Source organism: Cupressus sempervirens, chromosome 5 (assembly GCF_028749045.1).
Source record: "Cupressus sempervirens isolate cs-2001-9-10 chromosome 5, ASM2874904v1, whole genome shotgun sequence".
Taxonomy (NCBI): Eukaryota; Viridiplantae; Streptophyta; class Pinopsida; order Cupressales; family Cupressaceae; genus Cupressus; species Cupressus sempervirens.
The window spans coordinates 817,189,124-817,211,950 of NC_143122.1; the positions used below are offsets into that span (position 1 = coordinate 817,189,124).

Consider the following 22,827-nt stretch of genomic DNA (forward strand, 5'->3'; position numbering starts at 1 on the left):
TTCTGGCAAACTTGTTATATCTTCTAGCAGAATTGTCATTCTGAGAATCAAGGTTGAGGACATGAAGAAGACATGTTGGTGATGACATGGCTGAGTTCACTCATCATAATATTGTGTGTATGAAAAGATATTCAAGTTGCAAGGTGGAAGATTAATGTTATTTCTAAGTGTAATGTGTTCTTAATGTGGTCCTATAATAATTAATTGAGAAGGTCTAACAGCTAACTCAGGGAATTATTTTGAGGACTCAATATAGAGGAAGCACATTTTACTTTATCAAGTATGACATGAATTTTAATGATGCAAAGTAATTGTAAGTAGAGAGAGACTTGAATGCAAAGTTGAGTAGAGCAGAGCAAAAGTGAAGGAAACTTCATTGTTGAGGTTTTGTTGAGTGATCCAAGGTTTGATATTTGGATTTGAGGTTCATGACCTGGTCTACAAGGTCTGACAGTGATTGGTTTGGTTGATAGAACAAAGGACAAAAGAACATAATAGTAAATTGCATGTTTGAGCAGTGAGCTCTTCTTGTAATTGAAATTACATGTTTGGGCAGTGGGCTCATCTTGCATACATTGTACCACAACTCCTAATAGGGTTGGAATCTCCTAATTGGGATTCAAAGTCTCCTAACAGGGACTCATATGTATTCAATATTTTAATAGACTCCTAAAAGGGTCCATCCTCTAGCAAGGAATATTTATATTAGTACATCATCTTGTGGGCATCATTCGCATGGAGGTTTTCCCTCTGATCAAGGGTTTCCCTAGTTAACATATCTAGTGTAATTGTCTATGTACATATTGTTATAGTTTCTATTTACTTTGGTTGAATGGTTAAGTCTGTTTAAAGAAGATAAATTTTTTAATTGTAGGATAACTAATTCACCCAACCCCCCCACCCCAACCCCCCTCTTAGTTATCTCAATGGACTATTTTTTCTAACATCAATAGATAATTTACTCTCTTGTTTAGATTTTTCAATATTGCACCTTGAAATCCATTCCTTCTCATACACCTTGTGATGTTATGATAAACACAAAAATACACTAAAATTTTGGCCTACGTAACATTGCAACATGAAATCCCTTCCTGTAGAAAAGACCTGTGATGTCACGCAAGCACAACAATACACTAGCATGACATTGTAACATGATTTTACTTTCTTCAAATGACTTGAAATGTTACAAAAAGTATGAAAATACACTAGCATAATATCATAACATAATTTCCTTTTTCCTACAAAAGACCCACGATGTCAAGTTTCAATATGTCTTTTTTTAATGGGCGATTTATATAAGTAATCTTTAGATATGTTGTATATGAAGAGATCTTTTTTTAAAGTTGTGAAGATTATTTTTATATTATGCATTAGAATGGCTACTCAAGAAAAATCATTGACTACACTCATAAGACGAAGGAAAAATACTTCAATTTTTTTCTTTTTCAGTTATGTACTCCTTATTTTTACTATTCTTCACAAAATAATAGAGTATAATTCCAAATAATGTTATTCATTATTTTCCATGTTTATGATCACAAACCACTTTTTTTCATAAATGAAATTGTTGACATTTTTTGTCATCATATATCTCATTACAAATAATCGATCAGAGACATCTTTCATGGGATAAGTTATGCAGTTTTTGGCCAGATATAGTTCTACATTTTTTAGCTAGATACAGTTGTGCAATTTCAAGCATTCTTGGGTGCACAAAAATATTGTGTAGTTTTTTGCATCAAAGGAGCTATATCAAATGATTAACAACATCCAATTATGGATGAAATCATAATGTTTTTTCGATAAAACTAAAGCTACCCAAAAATATTCAATACATTGTATAAATGTATCTGATTACATAATGAAAATATGAATGAAACTATTATGTGTCTTCGATAACTCCTCCTTTCCGATCACCAAAAATACTCATCACCATGAATTATAGTGATACAACATCTCTATTTATCATCATTGTAATGATTATATTTTCTTTCCATTTGTTGATGATCTCTATATGTTATAGCAATAAGCCTCCTTTATTGCTCATCGCTATATTGTTTTTGCAGTTTCTTCACATAGTGATAAAAGGGATCGCTATATGTCATAGTGATATACTTTCCTCATTTCTCATTGTTATCTCAATATTAGGCCTTCTTTTTATATTGATAGAAGATTTTTCTATATTCTATAGTGATATAGTACACAAAATCTCTTTTGACCATACTACCATCGCTATAGTGTATCCCGACTCATGAAGCCTAATTATTGTAACTATAACGATATATGAAAGATCGAATGAAGAAACAACATTTTTATTGATAATGTATCTATTTCTCATTTCTATAATGATTATATATGTTTTTAGTTTTCCAATGATTGCTGTATGTTATAGCGATAAGCCTCCTTTGTCGCTCATCACCATAATGTTTTTCCAATTTTTTTGCATAGCGATAAAAGGAATTGTTATATGTCATAGAGATATACTTTCCTGATCATTTATCACTATGTCAAGATTAGGCCTTCTTTGTATAGTGATAAAAGAGTTTTCTATATTCTATAGTAATATAGTACCCAAAATCTCTTTTGACCATACTGTGATCGCTATAGTGTATCCCGACTCATGAAGTCTAATCACTATAACTATAGTGGTATATGAAACATCGAATGAAGAAATAACATTGCAATCGATTAAGGTTTCCAACATGCCTATGTGAGATAAAACTCATTAATGATTAAATGAAATTTTGAATGAAAAATTCCAATGCTTATTTGATGGTTCAAGTGAGGCAAGGTGTCGAAGAAATATATAGAGAAGTCAAGGTAGGGTTTCGATGAAACAGTTATGTGTTTAAATGTATGGGATTACATAATGAAAATATGGATGGAACTATTATGAATTTCTAATATTATGACTCGTTAAAAATATTAAAATATAAATGAAATTGTAAAGCAGTTTTGATAATACTCATAATGACCAAAAACACTCATCAAGATACTAACCCTAACCTAACTACCTGATAACAATATCTAATTATGGATAAAACTATAATGCATTTTTGATAAAATTGAAGCTTCCCGAAAACATTCAACACATATCGTATAAATATATCAAATTGTATAATGAAAATATGCATGAAACTATTATGCATTTTTGATATCTCCTCCTTTTCGATTATTGAAAACACGCATCACCATGACTTATAGTGATACAACATTTGTATTGCTCATTGTTGTAATGATTTTTTTTTTTCATTTGTCGATGATCATTATATGTTATAGTGATAAGCCTCCTTTATCTCTAATCGCTATATTATTTTTGTAGTTTCTTCACATAGTGATAAAAGGGATTGTTATATGTCATAGTGATATACTTTCTTCATCGGTCATTGCTATGTCAAGATTAGGCCTTCTCCATATAGCGATAGAAGAGTTTGCTATATTCTATAGCAATATAGTACACAAAATCTCTTTTGACCATATTGTGATCACTATAGTGTATCCAGACTCATGAAGCCTAATTCTTTTTAACTATAGCAGTATATGAAACATCAAACGAAGAAACAATATTTCTATCAATTGAGGTTTCTAATGCACATGTGCAAAATAAATCTCATTAATGGTTAAATGAAATATTGAATGATGGATTCCAATGCTTATTCGATGGTTTGAGTGAGGGGGGTCATTGAAGAAATATACAGAGAAGTTAAGGTAGGGTTTGGATGAAACTGTAATGCCTTTTCGATAAAACTAAAGCTACCCGAAAACATTCAACACATATATCATATACAAATGTATCGGATTACATAATGAAAATATGGATGGATAAAGTAACTATATTATAAAATTAAAAATATGTGTTTAGAAAATATCATTATAGATAATTGATTAGAGATAGCTTTCATGTGATAAGTTCTACAATACTCAGCCAGATACAATTGTGCAGTTTCAGACATTCGTGGGTGGACAAAAATATTGTGTGGTTTTGTACATCAAAGGATCTAAATAGAATGAGTCAAATATTGAATTAATATCTTTCTACTCATTCGACATTCACAAGTCAAAAACTGTGGTGCATTTTTGTGCTTGTGTAGGATCAGAAGACTGTTTGAAGTGAAGGGACTCCTTGTTGTGATCTCATGATGTTGTGCAATTTTGTACATCAAAGGAGATACATCAAATGAGTGAAATATCAAATGAATATCTTTATTCTCATTTGACATAGGTCAAAAATTGTGGTGCATTTTTGTGCCTATGCAGGATTGCAAGATTGTTTGAAGTGAACAAACTCCTTATTAAGATCTCATGATATTGTGCAGTTTCATGCATCAAAGGAGCTAAATAGAATGAGTCAAATATCAAATGAATATATTTCTTCTCATTCGACATTCATAGGTCAAAAACTATGGTGTATTTTTCATGGATGTGTAAGATTGTAGGACTATTCGAAGCAAAGGGACTCCTTGTTGTGATCTTGTGATGTTGTGAAGTTTTGTGTAGCAAAGGAGCTACATTGAATGAGCTAAATATCAAATGAATATCTTTCTACTAATTTTACATTTGCAAGTCAAAAATTGTGGTGCATTTTTGTGCTTGCATAGGATCCAAGGACTATTTTAAGCAAAGGGAATCCTTGTTGCGATCTCACAATGTTGTGCAGTTTTGTGCATCGAAGGAAGAACAAAATCTTCATACGATGAGCCACTCCTTAAATGTTGAAACACACAATTTAGGATAATAATTTTAAAATGAGAAAATAATAATAATATAAAATAATAGTGTGATTGAATTTTTTTAATAATAATATAATTATAAAAGAAAGATTGTCTTTTAAAACCAAATAATACATTTAGTGTGTGATGAATTTCCATCAATCAAATCATATAAGATGAAGTTAGGTGTGCTTTTGGTGACAAAGTATTCTCTGTTTACTTCATTTGTTATGTCAAAGATGGATGGTATGCATGCATAATGTTAGTTTTTTAGTACAGATGGATGATTTGTTGGGAGGATAGCTACATCCAAAAAGGTGGGGCATATCATAAGTTTTGATTAGATAAATAACATATTTTTAAAATCTCCAAAATAAAAAACTAGACTAACATGGAAGTCAACAATGTTGGCTACAATGCAACATATTTGCACCAAATATTGCATCAGACCCATAGTTAGTTTATATGTGCATACCATGCCATTTCTAACCATGAATGCTCTGTAATTCACCTACAATTGTTTTTATCAATAATATTCAAAGACTTTTGACTTCTCAAAAATTTATACTTTCTCATCATGTATTCTTTTGGTTTTGTGCAACATTAGTAAGAGATTATTTTGTTTAGTTATAGTAGTTAGTTTTATTTTTTAATTAATTTTATTAATATTTTATTTTATTAAACAAATTCAAATGCATTTTGAATTTATTTTGGTGGATTGTGTTGTTTTACTTTTGATAATAGATATTTCTTTTTAAATATTTGTTTTACAACATTGATATAATTCAATATATCGAGTTTTGTTGTAATAAAGAATATTTTATCCCAAATAATTCAATTTAGTAATAATTTTATTGTTTAATATATCTATTAGAGCTTATTATTGTTAAATAATAGTAAAGTAAAAAGAGTTACTAAATAAAAATTAAATAATTCATTCTTAAATAATTAAAAATAAAGTAATATATAAATATGTTATATATTTGTTTATACATTAATAAATTTAATTAGAAAAAATAAAAATCTTATAAGATAAATATTTTTAAAATTATTTAAATAATATTTTATTGTAAATATATTAATATAAAATATGAACCCATAAAATTCTTTTACAATAGAATATAATAGATTTGTTAAAAAAAAATTAAAATGTTTATATTAATTAATGTTATAGATTTGTTAATCATTTAGACTAAATTTTATTAATATATTATAATTATTTATAATTAATTATATATTGGTATTGATTTAAGTTTACTAATCTCATCCAATTTAAAAGTATATAGAAATCATGTTTCAAATGATATCTAATAAAAATATTAACTATAAAAAAAATTTAAAATCATAGAAAAAATAAAGTTTTATTGTTATTTATTCATTGAAATTTCTAACTAAAAATTTCTCTAACTAACTATTATATATATTTTGAATGTAACTAATATTTTACATATAATTAATTAGCTTACAATAATTATAGTTTTAAATTTATTTTTTAATTATATGTAAAATATTATTTACATTCAAAATTATAGTTAGAATTCTCCATGAATAAATAATCAACAAAACTTTATTCTATTCATTAATTTTTTAATTTTTTAATTAACATGTTTATTAAATATCATTTGAAACATGATTTCTATATATGTTCAAATTGAATGATAATAGTAAACTTAAATCAATATTAATATTTAATTAATTTTTAATTAATTATAAATAATTATAATATATTAATAAATTTTGACCTAAATGATTAACAAATCTATAATATTATATATTATCAAATAATTAATTTAAATTCATATTAAACAAAAATAATTATGAATTTTACAGAATTAAAAATAATATGAATATTAAAGAATTAAAGTATATATATATTAAATTATAATACATTCCTTATATTTTGAATTTGAAATAAATTAAAACTTAATCTTACCAACAAGAACAATTGGAAGTTCTAAAAATAACTATAAGTGTCATATGGATAAAATATACATATTGTGTAATATAAATATAAAGTTAAATCATTGTTTCCTCTGACAAAAACTACAAGTGGACTATGTGCTATTCAATAGTACCAAATGGAGCATGGCATGGCACGGCATCAGTCATTGAATGGAGCATAGGGGCACAAATTTTGGAGTAGTCGGTGCCAAAGTTGACCCCGTTCCATCCATCACATCTTCCTTTCCAAGCCAAGGTAGGCAACCAGCTTGGGCCATGAGTCTAGGCTTAGGAAATTGGCCAAGCACATGATCCAAAGGTTCATATGGCCATAACAAGGAATTGGTCAATTTTGGAGGAGAAAAGTAGTTTAAGGGAAAAGTAAGGATAGTGATTAGGAAATAATGTTTTTTTGGAGGGGTATGTAAAGGAAGTTTGAGGAAAGGAGATAGGAGAAGCATGTGGATTTATGAACTAGATTAGGATTAGTTAGTATGAGGAATTAGTTATTTAGGATTTTGGAAAATAGTAATTAGTTATCTTAAGTAGCTAGTGTTAGTAGTGGAAAATGAATAAATTTGTGTGGGTTTGCTTTAGTAGTTTCATTGGAAATATTTATATGAAGGTTATTCAATAAGTTGTTGATATTAAAATATTAGTAGAGAAGAATTGCTAATCAAATCATAAGATGATTTAATAAAATTTAAGAGTATTTCAAAAATTATTAGTAGAAGATTAATGATTAGTTATGTAAGACCACTCCCCGTATGTACTTATTTAAATATAAATTTCTCTGTTAAATCCTTTATAAGAGATTTGAATGCATAGATGAGCACACCAAGGAAATGGTAACGGGAAATGTTGTTGTTCTTGTTGGTAACTATGTAGAGGACATCATGATAAATTATGGCTATTTTATGTATAATGATTATGATAAAGGATATGAATTAACGTTTTATGGTTTAGGTGTTCTAATGGAAATTGAGATCAGTTGATACATTCATGTTTGATACCCTATGATTTGAAAATTACTACATTGTTTGATTGTTTAAACATTGTTGTGTACTAACGATGATATGAGTTGTTTCACCTTATAATGATGATGTTAACTATGGTACCTTAATGATTAGGATATATGCATTCAAATAGTTCAATATGTCTTATTGATGATGTTATGATGTTTTTGGTCATGTATGCATTACGATAATTATTTCAGTATTTTAATTTGAATTGATGAATATGTTATGATGATTCAATTATGAGATTAGTGATGATTAAATATGTGTGCAGAAATGAGAAAGGTTATTTAAATGAAATTTTTAATGCTTGATCAATGTGATTATGAAAATTTGGTTTAAATACATGAATGTAATGTTATCAAACTACTGATATTCGAATTGAGTGTGCAAGATAATTAACCATGGAATTAAGCAAAGAATCAGTGATTAACCCTATGTGTAAACTATAAGACTAAGGTTGAATGCAATAAAGTGATTCGAACCTTAATGTCTAGTGTTTAATTTGTATTGTAATTTGAATGTATTTGTTTCATTCTGTAATTTTTGATTTGTTGAATTTTATGTAAAAGTAAATCTTATGGTGTCACTTAACACTCGTTATATGCATATGTGTGCCAACATGTCAATTTAGGGTTAGCAGAGTAACCCATTAATCTAAGATTGATTAATTAGTAACCCTAATTAGTTTCCCTTAATTAGGGTTTAGTGGAAAGATTACATGCTTAGGGTTTTTGAAGATCAAATATTTCAAGCCACTTGTATAGGTCATAAATTGATCCTAGAATCCAAAATTAATGCACTAGTAGATTTGGTGTTAATTTTTTACCTTGTCATTTTCCATTTGATTTTAACTTTTTTTTTTGTTAAGATCCTGAGTTGGTCAAAAATTCAATGAACATGAGTTTTTTTGGTCAAAATTTCAACCAACATGGATTATAAACAAAATAAACAAAAGAAGAGTGCATGAGAGGAGGGATTTTCACTACGAGATCGTAGGTACAGGAGGAGGGATAATGCAAAAGATAATGAGGTGAAAGAAAAAAACCCCTAATTTCACCAATAACTTCAAGAATGATTTCACTAAGAACTGGCATAGTGACAACACAAAAGTTGAGTTCTATTCTTTACTTGGTCTCTATACTACTGTACTTCCCTTTTTCAAAGTGATACAATTTATGACTATCCAAGGTATCATTGATGTCGTGAAGCATGGGAAGTGAATTCATGTGATTGATCTAGGAATTCAAAGTAGGTGTCAAAGGATGGTGTTGATTAAATCTCTCTCCATGAGATTTTCTTGTTTTGTAGTTAAGCATCTCAAAATCATAGTCATGTTGACATATCAGTCAAGTTTTTTATTAGTGACACACACTTATTTAGATTGTATATAGCCACCAAGATCATTATATAGTTCTTAGTGTTTGCCATGTAATTCAGTTGCTATGGAGTTTATTAGTGGTTATCGAGCAGTGTAGTGTTCATTGAGTTTAGTGTATGTGATGAAAGTCCAGTGTTAATCAAGCTTTCTTGTGTTAACCAAGTGACTCAGTTTATACCAAGCTAAAGGTGAGAATGTTTACCGAGTCATACAATTTAAATCAAGAGACTTAGTTTATATGACGAGTTTCACAATGTCTACAAAGTCACTAGTGCAGAATGAGTTCAAGACTACTTAGAAGAGATCAGTATTGATCAAGCTTCTACATCTACCAAGTGCATGATGATGTTGAGTATTGACAATGGATGCTGAGTATCAAAACCTCACTGAGTTAATCTTCAAAACCCAAATTTTTATATGTGGGCCGATTTAGTAACATTTGTGGTAACTTGTACAATGGTCAACTTTGTAATTTGTATAATTGGATTGATATATATGTAATGCATTGTATCATATCCAAAGTAGTGTGATGTAAAAAATATATGTAATGTGTGGAAAATAAATGTGAATTACATCAGAAATAAATAGAAGAAGCAAATTGTAAAGCCATAATAGAAAAAGGAGCAGTAGAGACATATCTATCACAAAAAGGTGATCAGTACACAAAGGAATCTCATTTAGCAAACTAAGTTTCAAATTAGAGATCTACTATTGTTTCATCCTAATAGGTGGATCAGTCAAATCTTTTCACAAGGTAGACCTAACAGTATTTTGTAAATCTCTTTATCGAGTGCATACTTAATTGTATGTTTGTAAATCCTTTCACAAGGTGGACCTAGTACTCCTTATTGCTCCTAACAGGGTCGATCATCAAAAGTGGTCAATGTAAGCTTTAATAGGCTAACTTTATACTACAGTACTAAAGTTGTGGGTATCATCCCCACCCTAGTTTTACTTTCTATTTGGAAGGTTTTTGGGTCACCAAATCTTTGTGTCTCAGTGTTATGAATGCTTTCAGTTTCCTATGCATACAATTAGATTAGAATTTATATGATGGATAAATGCTAATTGAATGATTGGATTAAAGGTTGAAATTGTTGAAAGTTTTAGAAGTTACTGATTCACCCCTCCCCTCTCAGTAACTTAGCTTAGTCTTGAATATTTCCAACAATTGGTATCAAAGCTTTTTGGTTCTCAGGAGAAAGCTTAACAACTTGAGCAAAGATCAAGGCCATGGAGATATTCAAACTTGAAAAAGCCATTGAAAATGAAAAGTTGGATTTAGAAATGGCCATTGCCCAACTCAAGAAAGCAAAGGAGCAACTCTCTCAATCCTTGAAAAGAACAAAACAACTAGCAATTAAAATGAATGATCAACTCTACATTGAAGAAAGAATTGAAGACCTTCATTCAAACAATTCAGATGAAGCCAATGAAGCAATCAAAGAACTCCTAGAAAAGAAGGGTTCCCTACAAGAAGACGTAAGAGAGCTAAGAAGAGAACAAGAAATTTAGTCAGTAAGGTTATGTGAAGTCTTGGAATAGAGAAACAAGATAAAAGAACAAATGGATGGAAGGAACAATGAAATACAAAACCAATCCCTTTAGCAAGCAGACCTTATTGATCACCTCTCCCATGAAAATGAAGAAATCATGAGCCTAAGATTTGAAAATGAACGAATGAGGAATGATCTAAATTTTGAAAGGAAAATCAATGAAAGAATGAAAAATGATCTAAAAATTGAAAGACAAATCAATGAAAGAATGAGGAATGATCTAAACTTTGTGAAGCAAATCAATGAAAGAATAATGAAATATCAAGAAGACATGAATCAATTGAATCAAAAAAACCTGTATAGTCAAAAAGGAAAAGCAAGAATTGGATATACAGAAGAAGGAGAATCATCCAAGCAAGGAGCTCAAAAGAATGAAAGACCTACTTGTAATCAATGTGGTAAGAAAGGTCATAAATCAAACAAATGTTGGAGTAATGAAAAAGAAAAATTCAATGGAAAATGTTAGAATTGTAATCAGCATGGTCATAGAGCTAATGAATGCAAAGAAAAACCAAGATTTGAAGGCAAATGTCACAAATGCAAGAAACATGGACACAAGTCATCAAAATGAAAACCCAAGGTCAAATTGTGAAAGCAATATTTGGATGGGACTACAACACTTGGTGCAGATGTCATTACTATGGAGAATTTGGATACATTGGTATAAATTGTGTTAAACATCATATGAGGAAAAGAGATACTACTAAAAGATTTTTCATTTGTACAGAACTTGGTCATCTTGCCAAGAACTGCATGAATACTAGAAGAATTGAAGATGAAAGAAAGGCAAAAGCTGATAAATCTAAAAATAGATGAGATGGCAATGGGTTCCTAAATCTAATGAGGATACAAATCCAATCAATGATGGTCAACTCACTCAAGAAATGAGTGACTCTACCACTTCTAATTAAGCTCTCAAGGGAGAACTAGAACTAGTCTATCAAAGCTGACATCCAAATTAGTTCCATATTGAAAGGTGGCAAAGATCCAAATATGTATTCGGGATGTAAAGGGATCATTGAGTGAGATCAATATCAGTTACTATCGAGTTACTTCTCTACCAAGTGAGGTTGGGTCATAGACTCTACCAAGCAAGGTCAAGAGTAATGAAGATTCATATGGTTACCAAGTCATGAAGAATTCACCAAGTATTCAATGCCAAGTAGTGGATGACAGTCTATCAATGTGATGTCAGTCAATCTACTTTTGTACTGAGCATTAATGATGAAATTTCAACAAAAGGCATGGAATCAAAATCATTTTTTACCGTGAAATTTTGAGTGCTATTATGAAGAGTGATTTTCAATGCAATCAAAGAGATTTGAGAAAATTTCCAGTAAAAGATTTTTAAATTCTCTCAAACCCTACTGAGTGAAAATGGCATCCAGCAATAGAAAGGTTACGTGAAGATTTGACATGTTGGTTCATGGAGTTGATCCAAGTGGTGCACAATCCAAAATTCCTCCCAAGGTACTTCTTATTAATGATATTTGCACTCATTTCAAATGTGTAATTCAAGAAATTGGTACACTAGAAATGGATGATGCCCTAGGTCAATTATGTGTGGATGGAGTCCTAAAATCCGAGCATCAACATCTAGAAACCAAAGGGTTGACACACATCCCCCACATGCCCTATGAATTTCAAATCAAATGGATTAGGTTTATCCTCAATCGAGTACATAACAAGAAGCTATGGCTAGAACAACCATTTCTAATCACTACGAAGATGATTCATCAAATTACTAGCCTCCCTATGCTAGCCAAAGCCAAAATGAAAAAAATCCTAGGTCAGACAGAACTAGAAAAGGAAACCCTAGAAAATTGGGATGGAAAAGGAATGAAAATCAGCAATGTTACTGATGCAAAACTAAAGTTTGGTATTCACATCATCGCACACAAGATATGCAATTCAAGCAGATTGAATAGTGTGTCATGCGAAGCCATGGACTTAACTTACAAGGTGGTTAAGAACAAATTATCATACAACCTTTCCAAGCTATTGCTAAGGCAATTCAACAAGAACATGAAAAGTATAAGAACTTCAAAGAACAATCCATGTAAGTTTAGTTCCTTGTTCTTGCCTATTCTTTTATGTTTAGAAATTCTTTCCTTCTAAAGGCACTGTAGTATGGAGAAAAGATGTTCTTGTGCTCTATCAAATCAATGAGTATATTACAAAGATGGGTGAGAACTACAATAGTATCATGGACAACTACTTTGATGTATTTAAGGAGAAAATTAACAACAAATTTAGAATCCCCAAGAAGCTAGTTGAGGACTACAAAGATCATATATGTTTCGTGGTGGATAGGGATAAGGTGTATATTCAGGTAGTTAAGTCTAGAATTGTGTGGGTAAAACCTCTTGGCTATGAGTTCAACATTAATGAAGCAAAGGATATCATTGAAGCTTTTATTAATGAATCAGTTGATCCTAAGGCTACATACTTTGGAACATATGATGAAGCAAAGGCTAGGATTGAACTTGAAATAAAGCTCCCTTAGGCAATCAACAAAGGGAAATGAAGAATTGGAAAACTAAAATCAAGTTCACCCCTTTTGTTAACTGAGGGAAAAGGTGAGGATGGGCAAGGTGAAGAAGTAGAGAATGAGGATGAGTCTAAGGAAGAAGAGCCACTAAAGAAGAAAGGCAAGGTGATCATCATCAAGCCATCAAAACCATCCACTGCAGTTTTCACTAGGTAGTCAAGAAAGAAAGCTGACAAAGAAGGAGGAGACATCATATTTAGAAAATCTCCACCCACCTTTTAGGATAGGTTAGAGCAATTGGAAGGAGCAGGAATAAAAAATTTAAATCATTGAAATATAAGATTAGGACAGCAGAAGAGTAGAAAAAAGTTGAAGACCTGGTGTTAAGTAAAATGGGTAAGTGTAAATACTTACCAGATTAGATCGCTTCTCAAGTTCCCAATGAATTATTGGAAAAGTTAAAGTCAAGATGGGACTTTTCTATGCAAACAATTAAGGAATGGACAAAGCCTGAGGCAATTTTATCGAGCATATCAAATGCTAAGGTGAAAGAGTCACTAAAGAAAAATGAAGAAAATTTGACTCTAAAATTTAAGGCTTGTCTGGTTTTGATCAAAAACATTGAGCATGTTGTTAGGAATGCAATGGACTCTTGGAAGAATATATATTTTTTATATAAACCGAGTGATTTTCTAGTCAATGTCAAAGATGATTATGAAGAAGAAGATAAGGAGAAAGATGAAGAAGAGAATGTTGAAGTAGTAACTCAATTTGACAATGAAGAAGATGAAGAGGATCAAGGACAAGAAGCTACTAAGCAAGAAAAGAAAGATGATGAGGAAACTGACCCATTCAAGATAGTTGTAGCAGTCATTGCCTCACTTCCTTACTCTCTAATCAAGTCAGTGTCAACATCAAGTGTGGAGACAACATCAACAAGTTTGATTGTGGCCACTAGTGATATATCAAATGTCCAATCACTCTTTGTTCCCCCTCAGCTTAGCACATCACTAACAAAAGTGACTTCCACTTCATCCACTAAGCTATAGATTCTTCCTTCATTTACCGAGATAAGTACTCCAATTTTGACTTCTTTAGTTGTAAGTACATTAGTTTTGGGTTCTACAATTTTGAGCACATCAATTTTGGGTTCCTTGAGCATTTTTGTAAGTATCCCATTAGTTAGTACAGTATCAGTTTTTACTGCAAGCCCAAGCATCTCTACTATTGTTTCTATTCTTGATAAAAAAGTAATAAGTGCAAGGACAATTAAGCCCAAGGTTAAACTGGTCACAATTTTTTTGGGAAATGAAAGGAGATAGAGGAAGACATTGATTTAGATGAGTAAATTGTAATCCCCAATTGGAATATTTACAAGCTTACTCCAAACCAAATGTAGACATCTGGTGAACTCCTACAAAAGAAGGCTAAACAAAAAAGGCTAAGAGAGGAGAGAGATAAAGAGTATAAGATAATTGAAGATCTTAATAACATTTTGGAAAAGGCTATAGGAATTGAGATTGATTCTTCTCAACCTATTTTGTATCAACTAACAAAAGTGGTCCAAAAATTCAATGAAGACACTGATGGACAAGATAAGCTAGTGGAGAATGTTAAAAAGAAGTTTAACAATAAAGTGCTAGAGCACATTGCTCAGCAAATTGCCATTCATCAAGTAGAGCTCTCTACAATTTTGGACAACTTAGAAACATCATGTTCAAATGTGTCATCACTTTTTGGGAAGCTATGTGATGTTTTTGGTTTTACAAAGGAAATAAAGGACAAATTTACCAAATAGATGAAGATCTAAAGGCTAGTGCTCAGTAGCTACAACTTGACCCCAGTTCAAGCTATGCGCACTTCAAGAAAATAAGACTCTTGTTAGAAATGCAAATAGAATTGCTAAGGGAAGAAGCAAGGATCAGAATTACATTGATTGACATACAGAACATGATCCTTCCCAACATGGATGCACTACAAAAACATATTGCATATTCAAAAACTCTAATCCATGACAATATCTTCTCTATTGCATACCACATGATAGAATTGTCAATAGAAGTACAAATTGCACTCTATACATGCAAGGTCCTACAGGAAAATTGGGACAAAAATTTGGCAATCATTCTTAAGGTGCATTCTAAACTTTTGTCTCATTTTGGTGTTTCTATATAAATAAAATAGAATAAATCTTTGGCATTACCATCAAAAAGGGGGAGAAAAGATATATTATTGAGAAAGCCATATGTTATGGGGAATAAGACATGTACAAAGAGACACATAGTATGAAAAAATATGATATGGGGGAGAACTTGCAATAAGTAAGTCATGTTGTATATAGCAGGAAGATGTATATTATATTGTATATACCTTACAAAATCAATTTTGAAAAATCCCAAAAAATAGTATACTCTACCAAGCTAGCATCACATGGTGATGGATATAAGGTATTCAATTTTGACTAAGTATTTTTGTCACTAATGCGAAAGGGGGAGATTGTTGACATATTAGTCAAGTTTGTTATTAGTGACACACACTTATTTAGATTGTATATAGCTACTGAGCTCATTATACAATTATCAGCGTTTGCCATGTAATTCAATTGCTACTAAGTTTATCAATGGTTACTGAGTAGTGTAGTGTTCACCGAGTTCACAATGTCAGTGATGAAATTCTAGTGTTAACCTAGCTTTCCTATGTTAACCAAGTGACTCAGTTTATATTGAGCTCGAGGTGAGAATGTTTATCAAGTCATACAATGTAAATCAAGAGACTTAGTTTATATGACAAGCTTCACAATGTCTGCCAAGATCAAGTTCAAGACTACTTAGAAGTGATCAGTACGGACCAAGTTTCTACATCTAGCGAGTGCATGATGATGCCAAGGATTGAAAGTGGATGCTAAGTATCAAAACCTCACCAAGTTATTCTTTAGAACCTGAATGTCTTCATGTGGGCTGACTTAGTAACATTTGTGGTAACTTGTATGATGGCCAACTTTGTAATTTGTATAATTGGATTGATATATATGTAATGTATTATATCATATCCAAAGTAGTATGATGTAAAAAATATATGTAATGTGTTGAAAATAAATTTGAATTACATCAAAAATAAGCAGAAGAAGCGAATTGTAAAGGCCATAATATCACAAGGAGTAGCAGAGACATATCTATCACAGAAAGGTGATCAGTACACAAAGGAATCTCATTTAGCAAACTAAGTTTCAAATTAGAGATCTACTATTGTTTCATCCTAACAGGTGGATCAGTCAAATCTTTTCACAAGGTAGACCTAACAGTATTTTGTAAATCTCTTTATCGAGTGCATACTTAATTGTATGTTTGTAAATCCTTTCACAAGGTGGACCTAGTAGTCCTTATTGCTCCTAATATGGAAGATCATTAGAAGTGGTCAATGTAAGCTTTAACAGGCTAACTTTATACTACAGTACTAAATTTGTGGGTATCATCCCCACCCTAGTTTTACTTTCAATTTGGAAGGTTTTTGGGTCACCAAATATTTGTGTCTTAGTGTTATGAATTCTTTTAGTTTCCTATGCATACAATTAGATCAGAATTTATATGATGGATAAATGCTAATTGAATGATTGGATTAAAGGTTGAAATTGTTGAAAGTTTTAGAAATTTCTAATTTTCCACTCCCCTCTCAGTAACTTAGCTTAGTCTTGAAAATTTCCAACAAGTCATTGGTACGAATTCTGATAACCTAGAATACAGTGGAAGAAGACTTACAAAGTTTTCTAAATCTTTGGAAGTCTCATTTTGGTATAGCCCAATAAATATCTCAAAGTTGGAGGACATTATTGAAGGTTTATTCAATGTGAAAGCATGTGAGTTCATGGTCATGAATGTTTCAACTATTTTTGGAACTTTGTTATATGAATCTAACAAACATAGCTCATTTCTCTAGTAAGTTATTTGTTTAGAAGGAGCATTCCCAAACAAAGCTCAGAGACATTAATCAAAAGGAGTTAAAAATCATCAGTTTCTAAGTTATTTAATCGACTCTTTGGATGCTAGAAACTCATTCATCATCTACTTGGTGGAGGAAAATGTAAAAAGAAATTATTTTTTGAATCCCTATTGTTAACAATTTGAGCAATGGTGTGTTTTTATAGGGGGAAGTTTTATTGTTTTACAATTTAGAAATAAATAGCCTAATTTAATCTAGATTTTTGGAATTTAATTATTTTTCTATAGATTGTAAAATTTAGATACCTAAGTACTTTACACTAAAATTTTCTTTACAATAATGCAAAATAAGGGTTGTTGTATAATTGTAAAAAATTGCTCATTTGAAATAGGGATAGGGGCAGGCCATTTGTTCTCCCAAACATTAAAACTAAAATTTTCATTAAGTTATTTTTTCTCAATGTTTTGTTCTGTATATAGCTATCGATGTCTTATTGTGGAGAAACAAACAAATTTCTTTGAGCATTCTTGCTAGTGCCACATTCATATGGTTGTTGTTTAGAGTGGCTAGGGTACCACTTGTTGATATTGATTTGCATTGGCCTTGTATTTTGTATGATGGTCTTATTTCTCTGGTCAAATGTTGCATTTTACTTTAACGGGTTAGACTTGTTTTCATATTGTATTATAGGTTAGGCTAATTTTTCTATGTAGTGCCTCACAACATATTCTATCATTAATGGGTTTTGTGCTTTAAAAAATATTTAAGTTTCATATATTTTTCTTTTTAGGTCTTCTCCAAGTGTTCCGCGAATTTCTACTCTGGAGAGTATCTATATTGATGTTGTTATTACTATCAGAAATGAAATTAATTAGTTCTTAATCTTTCTAAAAGATGTTATAGTAGGGAAAGTCATCAAGACATTCCTTGCAGTAATTTTCTTTCTTATATAATGTTCTTTCCTACAATCTTATATCATATTCATCCATTAAAATTTGAGTCATGTGGATTCCAAAATACAATTTTTGAGCTTTACAGGTTGCAGGAGGTTTGTTTATTGCTGCTATAATTAGCAGTTATTGCAACATTTTAACAATATTTTACATAGGTAAGTTATTAAGAGTTTTCCCTAAGTTTCTTTTTACATCATTATGAATAGTTTATTTCTTCTTTTTTGAGTTGGATTGGTAGTTGGTATATTTCGAAAGAGAGAAACAATATGATTTTGAAATATAGAAAGATGCCAATGGTATTGTTCAAGCCCATATCCATAAAATCAAGGAAAATATGATGATTTTGCATCCTTTTAGTCATGGTCATCCTCTTAAGATATTACATTGGGATATCACTAAAAAAATGGAACCTTGTGGAGTACCATAATAATTACAAAGTTCCATGTTTAAAATAAGAAGAAATATAAAATGCCCCCTAACTTATTGGTTGTTGATCATATGACTGACAATGATGTGGTGGTATCTCATATTTGTGGAGTGTAGTCTAGTGATTTTGTTTTAGATATTGAGAAATAGTTGTTACAATATGGCATTTATTATTAGTGCGTTGAGAAGAAAATGGATAAGAACTATAACATTGTATTATAGGTATGGTCCCTTTCTATCGATCAGATCAAAACATGTATGGAGGAAATTAATATCTTTGAAAAATATTTTCTATAGTGACATGCCATGTAGTAGCAAATTTTCAAATACAATGTGAGTAGATCAAGAATGATCTTAGTGACATTAATAAAACCTACAGAATTATCAAGGATTTGAATGGTGTGTATAGGAAAAGAGTCAGTGAGCTAAAGATTAAGTTTCTACATCAACAACAGCAGAGGGAAGACTTGATCAAGATATTTTGGCTTACAATGGATATGACTAAAGTTAGGAAGGTGCAAGTTGCCAATCAATTGGCTCAAGCAAAACTACCTGGACAATAATATGGTATCAATACAAAACAACAATAAAAACTTCTCAAACTTAGGCAAGCAATTTTTTTGTAAGCTCTCATGCACTTTCTTGTACACAAAGTAGAATCAAATATCAAAAAAGGAATTAGCCAGCCACAACAAAAGAAAAGAGTTTTCCTACTAGACCATAATGGTGCATATAGATGTATGATAATTAAACTATTTTTTTCTCACAAGAAATGGACACTTCATACTATAAGGAAATTAACCCTTCCCTAACGATGATAAGGCAATGCCTACTTATCTCCTCTCTATGGATTCACCAAAAGTATTCCCCTTAATACAGGGTAATGGATGCATAAATATTTGTATACTAAACAAAATTATTCAAACACATTCCCCTACCATATATACACACACACACACACAAAAAGCACATAGAGATATTATATATAGTGTCCTTGAGATTGGTCAAGGATAGAAGAGTGGAAGAGTTTCCATGGGCAAGGAGTAAAATTAGATTAAAAACAAACATGAGATTACCATCCCATATGCCTCCAAATGTTCTTGATTCTACCAACTCATGGAATATTTTTGCTACCCAACATGTCTAGCACAAGAGCATGTTGACAAATGGGCAATCAGCATCACCAAATAAGAAAATCATGTGTTATCACAAATCTAACTTAAGTTGCTAAACCTTTTCAAAGGAACCTACACTGATACCAACTATAAGGGAGACAAGGGAGTGAAATGATATTTACAATTTTAAACTTAATTTAACTTTAATATAGCTATTATTCATAAAATATAACAAATGCACTATGAAATCTTTCACAAGTACACAAGAGTGGTAAACGTATTTGAAAATCCAAGATGGGAAAAATTACGGGACAATCAGCCTCACAACAATAATCAATCACTTACAATAAGTAGACAACAACCAGCAGGAGACACCAATCTTAGATTGAATTTATGACCACCAACCAATGGATTACATTTACATCTTTTTCTTGACAATTGAGTGACAACCTAGTGACAAGGACATCAATCTTGTAATATCCCCTTATATTAATTCTTAGGAATTAGGGACAATTAAATCACAAAAATTGGCGAGAAACTTCCTTCCAAGAAGAATATGAAATTTCATTTATTGCTACTTACAAGGTGTGAGTGAATTTTCATATATCCACTAGAGCTAAGATGGTGTTGACCAACCTTCTCTTTCCTAGCTTGTTTTGCCTTCGATGTGTCCTACAGGTTGTATATGTAAACTTTGAAATATGTTAGAAATATGTTAGATTATATAAATACAAAAATTAATTAAACATGTAAATTGTAAGCCTTTTGGACCTATATATGGTTTCAAATAGGCATGAGTTAGCAAAAGAGGCAAATTGTCAAAAATGTGTAAAAAATGTAAAGTTGTCAAAAAATGTTGCTATCAAATTTTTTTGCAAAATGATAGTTTTGTAGAAGATGGAAGGTCAACCATCTTGGATGAGCTCTTTGGGGATGTGAAAGGTTGTGTTATTACATAAACAATGCAATCTCATGTAGAGAATAGAGAATGATATGTGGAGAAGAAACGTGAAGGGTGTGGTGTGTGGTTTCATATAATAAAAGTCACTTTTTTTGTGAAATCTACTAGTGTATTGGTATTTGACTGTAGTCCTTGTATGTTCTTCCTTACCTCGTGGAATTAAATATTTATAAGCTTCCTATATGATGGAATGAAGTGTAGAATTAAAGTTGATGTTAAACATGTGCCTAGTATCATTGGGTTATCACCAAGATCTCATTATCCATTATTTAAGATAGTAAATGCTGTATAGTTTTAGAGTGCAGTGCCACATTAGTTGCATGTTTTCATTGTGTGAAGTCAAGGGAGATAGTCCTCAATAGCTAGGAGCCTACAAGTTGGAATTTTGAAAACTCTTGGTAAGGTAAATGTTAGATATATAATTGTAATATTTTTTAAAGGCATATATCTAGCATAGAATATTATGCATGTTAGATATATGATTATAGTTATTGTAATCAAGTCAAGAATTTTAATGAATAACTAAAGATTACTAATTTGTGCATAATTATATGAATACTACCACATACCTATTTTTTTGGGGTGGTGAGTTAATTCCTTTATCCCTTAGTCTCTTCTCTTTTGCAGCTTCAATGATTTCATTCCACTCCAATTGTGGCACCATAGGAGGATGCTCCTACTTTGGGTTGAGCTTTAGAGCCCTTCTATACTAGTTTCTCATAGTCTTTAGATGTTTACAAGATTTTTTTAGAAGTTGGGCTATGTTCAAAATAGTTTGACCAAAGAGCTCCTCCATAGTTTTCATGAGATGATCTTTTAATTTAGGGGCTTTCTCAGTCCAACTTTTAACAAAAAACAAAATTCTTAGATAAAAAAATTAGTTCAAGCTATGTATGTTGAATATATTACAACAAATGGATGAATGGAAAAATGTAGCAACCAAATATATCAAGCTATGTACTTGTTATGTAATGTGGGCCCAAATATCTTCAATGTTCAATCATAAAAAGTTTCAAAAAATATATCATTTCCTACAAAATCATCGCCACATCATTAGTTGAAAATGAGTTATGAATAAGTAAACTACAATTACACTCTAAATAATTACAATTTTAAAGTACCTAGAAGATTAGGCAATTTTAAGGGAATCATATCTTTCTTGGTGATCAATAGTGATGCATCCAATGATCCAGTAGAAGTAACATTGGCTACTTCAGGAAAGACTGGTAAATTATTAGTAGTTTTGGTATTGATTCTATCCCCATGAGAAGGTGTACCTATCTGTACACAAAGTTAATCAATGTCATAACATACTCAAATGAACAAGAAAGTAAAAAAATATTATCATATTTAACACATAACAAAATGTAGAAAAATAAGAATTTACCAGCTCTAGTGTTAGCAAGTGTGGATGTTTGCATGCTCCTTGTTGTCGATCATGCAATCGCCAATCTCGAAGTGTTCGACAATATTGTGGAAGTAGGTTATAGAAATCATTAGCACCTAAAAAATAATCACATATATACAATGTATTTTTTATGTCCCCTATTTTCCACTAATAGAATTTAATAATAAATAATAAATAAAAATGGCATCGCTATCGGGAGAAACTCTCCACCCATAAGTCCTTCAAAATAAATTATATTATCAAGTCGAGGGTAAACAAAAATGAACATAGTCAAGATTTAGGAAGGAAATATCTTTTACAGATCTTTGGATACATATTTGTCATCATCATCTTTAGCACACAAAAATACAGTCACATGTATGGAGATTTAATTATTAGATCAAACCTAGCACTCATATTGAGGCAAGGACCAAAGTTATAGATGAAAGTTTAATGATATTGTTATGCAGAAATAGTATCACAAGAACACTGTAGCAGCCATCAAAATCATATCATAAGCAATGATATAAAGTTCCAGACTGACTATTATGTACAATACAGATCACCAATAGAACCATGATGAGAGAGTCACACTTATATAAAGGTTCATCAGTAGCACAATAGGACAATAGACTTATAAAGGGCACCAATAACCAAACTAACAATTAGATCAACACCCATCACATATTTAGTAAGAATCATCACAAGCTCATGGACATGGAATTATTCAAGAGGATATACATTTAAGACTATATTATCATAAAGGTTTAGCAATTATAATTAGAAAATATATATGAGTTTTCCACATATAACTAAGATAACATATTAGGAATGAGTATCAATTATAGAGTATGGATAATGAATTGTATCAATCTTAAGTATCAAAGAATGAATACAAGTGGTTAAGTAAAGGAGAAGAATGAACATGAAAATATTAATATAAAACTATCAATAA

General features: G+C 30.9%; 1 pseudogene; it reads left to right on the forward strand.

Annotated features, from left to right (window-relative positions):
* The window catches only part of LOC149558408 (reticulon-like protein B8), a 127,095-nt pseudogene that overhangs the window by 3,821 nt on the left and 100,447 nt on the right, over window positions 1-22,827 (forward strand).